The following is a 9,021-nucleotide window of genomic DNA, read 5'->3' on the forward strand; positions in this document are numbered from 1 at the left end:
ATCTACCTCAAATTCACTTTAAAAATCATGATCCCATACCAAATACATCATTCAAAGTGAAACGTCCCCTTTGAACAATTTATACATGACTGTGCTTAAACTGGCACACAATATTTTGAGCGCAACGGAATCCGACTTTCAGAAATCCCTACAAAAGAATGGCCCTGACTAACATCAACCTATACATTTCACAAATCACTTACCTCACAAAAATCTTGGTTACTCGAACTACTGCAATACAGCAAGCACCACTACTGCCAGCTAAATAAAAGATTCAAACTACGAAAGGCACTAACTACTGATAGGCATAGTTAGCAAATGAAAGATTTTAATAGAGAACAAACAATGTATTTACCTTAATAGTCATAATATATATAGCAGTTCATGAGAAATTTCAAAACTCCACCATCTCTCTCCCCACATCCACCACTGCTGGCGGCTCACCTCCAACTGCACAACGCTACGCGCTGTTAACATCCAGCTGCCGCTGCCCAACACTACAATGGCAGACAACAATGCAAACCAGCCGCCACAGACTGCACTCAGCACAGCCAGTGATTCTCACACAGAGCGCTATGTAACGTTGCCAATAAGAAAACATAAACAGCCTACTTACATAGCCCCCATGCTCCCCACAAAAAATTTTACAAATTGTTTTGGGCAGTGGCCAATAATGATTTGAACAAATTTTTCATAATTACGATAGCAAAGATATCAAATGCACACACTTGTTGATACAATGTTGGTCAAAAGCTAAATTTTTCTCACAGTCCATAAAGACAGTCCTAATCATTCATCACAGTAAAATTGCAGTGTTTTTCTCAAAGTCTGAGCAGTAAAAGAAAATGCACAGGGAAGTAGTGGATTTCCGTGTAGTCTTGAAGAAGTAGTGTTGTCCTTCCAACAGAAAGACAATGCTGACTCTTGACATGCAGACAAGTAATGGGCCACAACAGAGTAAACCCACAGCAGAGTCAATCGATGTTTTGAAGAGTATTGGTAGGTCATCACAGAGCAGACCCACTGTAGTCCTGGTAGAGATTACGATATTGGTGGGCCACCAGAGGCGCAGACCCACTGTAGTCCTTGTAGAAATAATGGTACTCGTGAGTCAGCAAAGACGCAGACCCACTGTAGTCCTTGTAGAGACGGCCAGCAGCCATCTGTTGCAAATGTGCAGGTGCACAATCACCATCGAAGAGTCTTGCAGACAATATAGCAAGTCCACAAACTACCACATGTCCACTCACAAAAAATTTGTTTGAAATGTCCTTAGAACCAGCAATGCTGTTATCCAGTCTCTTGCTGAATTATTAACACACGTGCAAACACTAACAGTCCCTTCTTCTCACATATTGTCCATATACTATGACCAGCATAAACGTGTACAATGAAATCGAACATACAAGTTACTTAATTTGATGAACTGGTGTCAATTACAATTTTATAACATAAGAATACGATTACAAAGGTACAAAATACATCATTAAAGCATAACAATACAGATAACATTTGTAGTAATACAGGCTTTACAAAAGAATAGAAATAGACATATACATCAGTGTTACAGGAATTATGACATAAGTAAATACATAAAAGATCAGAATAATTATTGAAACATCAACTTCACACATGAGAATTAAAATAGAACAAAATTAATAATGTCTAACATCTTTACAAAGCAAATAACATGTTATAAATGCAAATTATATTTGAGGATAACAGTATTCCTCATCATAGTGAATGTAGCTTAGTACTAGAACAGAAAAAAATTTATATGAAACAGTACACAGAGACAGGAAGAAAAGAAATACACAAGGGTACACAAACACATAGCATAACAATACAAAAGGAAAGGACAGGGTTTGTTTTACTGCAGTATTTTGCAAACAAAACTTTCTTTACTTCTTGGAGATCTCCCTTCATTCATCATTATTCCCAAAAAGTCCTATCTATACCTGCTTTCTGTATTCTCTTCATATTTCTTTCAAAATAATTATTTCTCAGTGCAAAATACTCATTTTTGCCAAATCTGTTTCTTATAGCTTCTCAATGCATTTCTTCCAATTCATCATAGTTAGTTTTTTATATAGTCTACCCCCTCCTAAGCTAACTTAAATCTACTGAGCTCAGATATATATACCAAGGGACGAGGCAATGCAGCAGCACATAAAACAATTAATACAAACAGCAATGAAAAAAATGGAAATTGTCAAAGCAAGCTGCAGTAAATCTAAATTACCATCAATGCAACATTAGAACTAATATGAGCCAATGTGCAGCAACAAGAAAAATAAATCAGTAGTAAAACTAGATTAACAGAGTAACACAAATTAAAATTCAGTAGCACTATGCCTGGCAAACAGCAGAAGCAAAGGTAATAAATTATATCTAAACATGACAAAGCACAAGCAGAAAAAAGTATTACACTAAAGACAACAATGCAGACAAGAGAAATGTATATTCACATCTTAATGTCTATGTAATTAAAGTGGTGCACCACAAGAAGTTATTCTACCAAAAAATTTACCAAGTACTTGAAAAGAAAATGATATATGCAGTTACTGTTTTTAGTCCCTTCTTATTGTTCTTTCCATTCCAAGAGCTCCTTTTTCGAAGAATGTGGGTCATAAAATAATTATTTAATACATCTGTTGACAGAAAGTGTTCACATTAGCAAATGCATTTAATTTTATTTTATGAAACCAATGCTGCAAGACAGCTGGAAACCAGATATCAAATGAAATAAGCAACTATGTACAAATTAAAGAATAAAATATCATTCAGTAGTCATGAAGCATTTCATAAGTTAGTAGAAATTCTCTCAATTCTCATAGAAAGACACTTGTCATAATCAGGTGTGCAGATGTACGAATATTTCCCATCAATTCATAAGCATTTCAGTAAGTAGCACAAAGTACGATATGTTTCCAAGTAATGAGCGTGTCGTATTTGCGATGCTTTCTACAAAGGAATGTCAATAGCGAGGTTAATGGTCTCTCTCTTTTTTTCTCCGCCTAATGGCTTTTTCTCCAGGCAGGTGGCACAGCTGGGCGTCCACGACACATTACGTGAAGGCCACTTAACTTTCTTACTGAAATATTTACGACCCAGTGACAGTCTCACCAAAAAAAAATTTCACAGGTCGAGAATTTGCGTTACAAATGTGTAGAAACAAAATCCTATGAATATAACAGTGTCCAAAAAATTTTCGCCAGCATTGTGATACATTCACGCACTTACACACATTTCATAACTCTTAAAGTACGATTCTTGGTTTCCAACAACCTTTTTCACAAACCAGAGTCCCTAACCACTACTCATTATTCCTTACTTTATTATACATATAAATATTCGTCGATACTTCTTCAATATTTCATCATAATAAATACATAGCATAATCAAATAACTCATATAGCATCAGTTTATTGATCATAAACATATGGCAACAGCATAATACACATCATCATCGTAATAATAACATCATAACACCTCAGTCAACTCTCAAAATCGTCATAGCTTCCTCCAATAATTTCAAAACCTAAAAAAATTCTCTGCTGATGTCAAAAGTGTCATCTGCCTCAAACGCACTTTAAAAATCATGATCCCATACCAAATACATCATTCAAAGCTCTCATAGTATCACAATGGTTCCGAAAAATATGAGCATTTCACAAAGTACAGACAAAATACAATTTCATAAGTGTGAAGTTATCCAACTGTGTAATTACGTAAACATCTGTCACTGATGTAGTAAAATGAATGTTTGTTTCTCTGTCAAATAATCAGATAGCTGTGTAACTCTGTGTTAGAGAAATATGGTACCGATGTGTAAAGTTGTATAAGCAAATACCATATTAGCTAGGGCTCCTTGTGCTTGCCAAACACATGGTACACAAAGTAGGCGTGTACCCCCCTGAGGATTAATGAATAATACCCTCAGGTGTTACAGATTACAGCAATGGAATGAAATGTGTCACGGAAAACCTTTGTATCATAGTACTTCAAATATCTTTAAAAATAAATGATTTAAGTGCAAGATTAATCACTCAAATATGTGTCCCGTAGCGCTAAATGTGCGTCTTGCTGTAAGATAATCTCTGTGGAAGTGTCGTAGTTATTGTCCTCCGAAAGCTAAGTTCTGCAGAAGTCAATGTACTTACCTCATGACAAACAAAAGTGAAATGCTTTGAGTATAGATATCTTAGTTATTACGCTTATTGCCATGATGAAGAAAGTACTGTGCTGTAACGTATTGTTGTGCTACAGAAAAGGCTCTCTCCTTGTAGCTATACCACAAAAGTTACTACTAAAACATGTTTTACTTTCCAGAATAATACAGAAAAACTGTGCAGATATAAAACAGAAACACTGCAAAAGCAACATTGTAAATTGTCACTCATTAGTAGTGTCATGATATAGTCGTGTAGCTGTCAAATAAATTAACCACTGTGTCATCTGGTATCTCTCAGAAAGCACTTTGAATCCATAATATATTTTCAAGTAAACCAAAATGTTGCATTAGAATCTCATTAGCAGTACCAGTATATGTTCTAAGTATGTGAGCCTTATAGTTGTTACGTAATCGTGCAGCTAACAAGCAAGAATGTACACACACAATAACACTGTGTCGTCTGTTCGCATTAACAATGCATTCGTAATTTCTGTTTAAATAAGTTCTCTTGGTTCTTGACTGGATATTTAACTTCAAACATTGTTGCATGGTAACAGTTTCTAAAGCATACTAGTAACGTGAAGTGAAACGTTTTATGGCAAAGACAAAGTTAAAAAGCAGATTATCTTTCAATAAACTGTTTTACATGTGAAATGTGGTGTAAACATTTCTTCTTCCTAGTACGCAGAGTTTCAACTTCAACGCAATTATCATGTGGTATACGTCGAATTCTGTAAGGTCCATTGTAAACTGGAAAGAATTTGTGACTCAAGTGTTTCTTCTTATGTGACAATGAATGAGCTTTAATCATAACTTTCTGACCAATACATAATTTCTTTGAATTTGCTTTACCGTGTAGTTTTCTCGCTTTGTCTGCTGCAGATTTTATATTTTTAAGAGCCAAATCAATTATGTCTTTGTGTCGAAGTTTACGTGTATTCGGGAAAGGTACAAGCTCTCTGATTCTCTTCAGTGGTTCTTCATTCTTCAGTACAAGATTAGGTGGTAAAGCAGTGGAGTCATGAGGCATTTCATTCAGCACGTTTTGAAATAAGTGTAAATATCTGTCCCAATGCTGATGCTTTCTGTGACAGTAAAGTCTGCAAAGCTTATTGATTTCTTTCATAATCCGTTCGGAGGGGTTACAATGTGGTGAATACAATGAAATAAAAACAGGTTTGATTTTATGATTCCGAAGCATGCGTGACCAAACAGCAGATCTGAATTGCGGTCCGTTATCTGAAATGACTTTAGCAACGTGGCCAACTTCACGTAAGAAATTTTTAACAAAGGCGTTGGATACAGACCGTCCAGTGGCTTTACGTAACGGAGTGAAAGAAACAAATTTTGAAGTAAGTTCAACAGCGACTAGAACGTACGAAAATCCATTCGATGTTCTGACAAGGGGTCCCAAGAGATCAACAGCAGCAAATTCTTTTAATTTAGAAGGAATAATAGGAAACAACGGAGCACGATGTGAGATAGTAGATGGTTTCGCCTTTTGACAAAGTTTACAAATAGACAAGACTCTTCAAATTCGCTTTTCCATATTGTTAAAATAACAAGTCGTTCGAAGAATATGATAACATTTTCGTGGGCCAAAATGTGCGTAGCTGAAATGAATGTACCAAATGAGCTTATTAACAAAATCGTCTGGAACGCAAAGTACCCATAGCTTGTCATCAACAGTGCAGCGTTTGAAGAGTATGTTGTTTCTAACCAGGTAATAATGCCGAATCTGAGTGTGTGTCTTTTCATGCCATTTACTTTTGATGTCTTTCCAAATCGGATCTTTATCTTGTTCATGAGCAATGTCCTTTAAAGATGTGGTGATGAAGTTTTCAAAGGCGACTTTCTGAATGTAAAGAATACTGAAATTTTTCTCAATGTTGCCTTCTGTGTTACTTTTCTCAAGCGCAGCCGGTGCGCGTGACAGCGCGTCCGCAACAATGTTCTCCTTGCCGGGAATGTAGACTATTGTGAAGCGGAATTCTTGCAGAAACAATGCCCAACGTTTTAACCTGTCATGATTTAATTTTGAAGACATAAGAAATTGTAATGCACGATGATCACTGTATACTTTTACGTGCTTACCAGAAAGAAAGAAACGGAATTTGTTAAATGCCCAAACAATAGCTAAAGCTTCTAATTCAGTAACGGAATAATTTTTTTCAGATTTTGTTAGCACTCAGCTAGCAAAAGCAATGGTTTTCTGAACAGTAATGTCATTTTCTATGGCTTCTTGAATTAAATGGGCACCAAGACCGACTTTAGAAGAATCCGTGCTAAGGCAGAAATCTTGTGACAGATCTGGATGAGCTAGTATTGGCGCGTGAAGTAACGCTTCTTTCAAAGAATTGAATTCCAACTGTGCTTGTTCGTACCAGTTCCAACTAATATTTTTTCCAGTGAGAGAACAAAGTTTTGGTGTAACAAGAATTTGCATATTCAGAAAACGACGGTAAAGATTTACGAGACCTAGAAAACTGCGGACTTGTCTTTTTGGGGATGGAACTGGAATGGCTCTGATTGCGTCTAACTTTTCAGGGTCCGGCTGAATGCCTTCAGAAGAAATAATATGTCCCAAAAACTTCACCTTTGTCCTACCGAAATCAGACTTTTCCAAGTTAACTCTAATTCCAGATTCTGCAAAAATACGTAACAAACTGTTGAGGATGCGATTGTGTTGTTCCCATGAGGCTTCTGCTATCAGAATATCGTCTACATATAAGGTGATGTGACGTTTTAAGAACTCAGGTAATATGGAATTTAGCCCGCGAATGAATGCTGCCGAAGAAATGTTCAAACCAAGAGGAAGTTTCCGAAACTGATAACAAACGCCGAAACAAAGAAAAGCTGTGTATTTTCTACATTCTGGATGAAGTTCGATCTGATAAAAGCTGGATCTGAGATCAATGGAAGACAACACTTTTACACCATTAAAATTTTGAAGAAGTTCTTCCATCGTCTGCGGCCTGTCTGTTTCAGGAATAATGATAGTATTGATTTGTCTCTAATCTAAGACAAGCCTGATCGATCCATTTTTCTTCTCAACAACATGTAACGGATTGTTGTATGAGCTTACTACAGGCTCAATAATGCCCTCGTCAAGCATAGATTGTATTTCTGTTCTAACACGGTTCCTATAATGTGCTGGAATTACGTATGGTCTAACACAAAATTTAGTACGCTCACGAACACGAAATTGGTATTGAAATCCCTTGATTGTTCCTGTTTTGTGAGTAAAAACTGCGGAATGTGCTTGTAAAATCTCAAAGAGTCCTGCCTATCAGTGTCATTACAAATCTCAATTGTTTGAATTTTATTCTGAATTAACTCATTAGTTTCAAATATGCCGTCGATATCATCCCTGTCAGTACTTGCAGAGTGATTGTTAGGGTCTAGTTCCGTAGAAAATTCCGAACTGTTGTCTGACAGAAGGTAAAGCCGATTAATTTCTTCGTCATGGTTTGAGAGCCAATCTTCAAATTTCAAAGCTACTGACTTACCTTCTTTTTCTAAACTTATTTCAGCATCGTAAAAGTTTAAGATTGCTTTGTATTCATTCAAAAAGTCTACTCCCAATATAATTTCCGTCGACAATAATGGAACAATAAGAAAGCTCATAGAGAAGCTGTGGCTTTGACAAAAGAATTCTAAGTTGGTTTGTTGGCGTACATCTACACTTTTTCCAAAGATTGCACCTTGTAATTTAATCTTACGTAACGGAAGTGTGGGACAATCGTTCGATTTGTTGCATTTGCTAAAGGCTGTTTCACTAATTACTGAAATGGGACTGCCAGAGTCAAGTACTGTCGTAAATTTTACATCATTTACTGTAATGTGAATCACAGGATATGCAATGTTGTTATGTTTTATGTCGTGTTCCTGGAGTAAGATGTCCCTAATGTCTTCCATATTTACGTAATTACTAGCTACGGCAGCTGCGTCGTCAGTTTCATACGTACGTTTCGTGGCTGCCAGCGATATGAGTCACTGCCTATTGTCTCTTCGTTGGCGCGCGTCGTTATTGGGATTTGGAGACCTAACTTCTACAAATTCACTTCCTCGAGAGGGCCCTGCTCTGTTTGAATCCCGCCAGTTCTGATGCAATTCAGGTCTGTCGTTGCGATCATATCGTCTGTCGTCATGTCGGTAGATGCCATAGTTTCTTTCTTGTCGGTCACGTGGTGGAGAATTTCTCCCTGAATCGTAACTGCACGCTGGACCGTTGCGTCTAAAGTTTTTCTGTCTCCCTTGACAATAATTATTTTGGTTCCCAAATTGTCTGTTTCTCTTATTGTCTCTGTGATAGTCACTACTGCGGAAAGGTGATCTTTCCCTGTGATTATTACTACTCTGCCAACGGTTGTCATACGGGTAGCGTCTGTTTTTGTCACGATTTGTGTTGTGAGAATAGCCTTGTCGTGTCCAGTTCTTATTTCTTTCATTGCCGAATTGTGACGGATGTGACCTGTAATTGTTGTGTTCCTGTTTTCGCATTCTGCGATTGTCAGTGTCAATTTCCAGTTCTTGTAACAGTCCCTGAAAAGCTTCAATGTCGTCTTTGCAACGTCCTGCTAAAATAATATGTCGTAAATGTTCAGGTAATTTGATTAAGCAAATGCGAATGAGTTCTGAGGGGCTGTATGGGTTTGACAGGTACTGATTCTTGTGCAACATGGTTTCAAAATATTTCACAAGACTGGAAAATTCAGATTGTTCGAAACGTTTCATCATTATGATGCTATGTTTTACTCGGTCTTGTGTAGCTTGAGACCAATACGCTGAGAGGTAGGCATGATAAAATTCTCCTTCACTGTGACAATCGTGAATGACCGATCGCA

This window comes from Schistocerca serialis, chromosome 2, assembly GCF_023864345.2.
Source record: "Schistocerca serialis cubense isolate TAMUIC-IGC-003099 chromosome 2, iqSchSeri2.2, whole genome shotgun sequence".
In the NCBI taxonomy this organism is placed as follows: Eukaryota; Metazoa; Arthropoda; class Insecta; order Orthoptera; family Acrididae; genus Schistocerca; species Schistocerca serialis.